This window comes from Mesocricetus auratus, unplaced genomic scaffold (genome assembly GCF_017639785.1).
Source record: "Mesocricetus auratus isolate SY011 unplaced genomic scaffold, BCM_Maur_2.0 Super-Scaffold_100020, whole genome shotgun sequence".
In the NCBI taxonomy this organism is placed as follows: domain Eukaryota; kingdom Metazoa; phylum Chordata; class Mammalia; order Rodentia; family Cricetidae; genus Mesocricetus; species Mesocricetus auratus.
The window spans coordinates 41,359,971-41,360,805 of NW_024429201.1; the positions used below are offsets into that span (position 1 = coordinate 41,359,971).

The 835-nt window shown below is 36.8% G+C and overlaps 1 pseudogene; it reads right to left on the minus strand.

Moving 5' to 3' along the window:
- LOC121133233 lies at positions 1-84 on the minus strand (annotated as a pseudogene).
- Between the last annotated feature and the right edge of the window lie 751 nt (positions 85-835).

Sequence of the window (835 nt, forward strand, 5' to 3'; positions counted from 1 at the left end):
GACTGTTACATGTGCAAATCAGAATCTGATACCAACTAAATGGGGATGGCCTTGCCAATAAGCAAGACTAAGTTCTTTCCTGAGGTTGTTTCTTTATGCATACTATTACTTTGGCTATGACTGTCACCTGCACCTGTGGTAAGTGGGGCTTAACCATCTTTGGAATAATGTGTGTTTCTACAGCCCCTTTTCTTGGTTACGTATACTTTGTTAGATTTAATTGGCCTCAGTTTTTCTTTTAAGAATAGTAGTGTCTCAATTATGGCCTTAATTTGCATTTCCCCAGGGACTAATGTTACAGAGCTGGTTTCATGTGCTAACTTACCACGTGTTTCTCCTTTTGTAAAAGTCTTCACATCTTTTGTACTTAGTAAAAATTGGGTATTGAGCTGTTTTTGTCTTAAGTTTTGTTACACACACACACACACACACATGCATGCACACACACAGACACACTTTTTTTGTCAGTAGATGTCTTGTTAACATTTGCTCTGGGTCTATGCCTTTACTTTTTTTACTCTCTTAACACTCTCTTTGGCAAAACAAACTTGTTTTTAATTTTGATGAAGTCCAATTTATCAAGTTTTTCTTGTTATCGATAATACATTGATGACATGTTTAAGAACACTGCCTAAATCAAGGTCATAAAGGTTTTCTCATGCATTCATTTCCCTCCAAGTCTTAGAACTTCCCATTAACTCTATTGTCCCTTTTGAGTTCATGTCTATCTGAGACAGTGTCTGGCTTTATTTTCTGGCAATTGGTTTTGCACTGTTTGTTAAAAAGTGTGTTCTCCACTGAATTACCTTTGCACCTGTGGCAAAAATCAATTGGG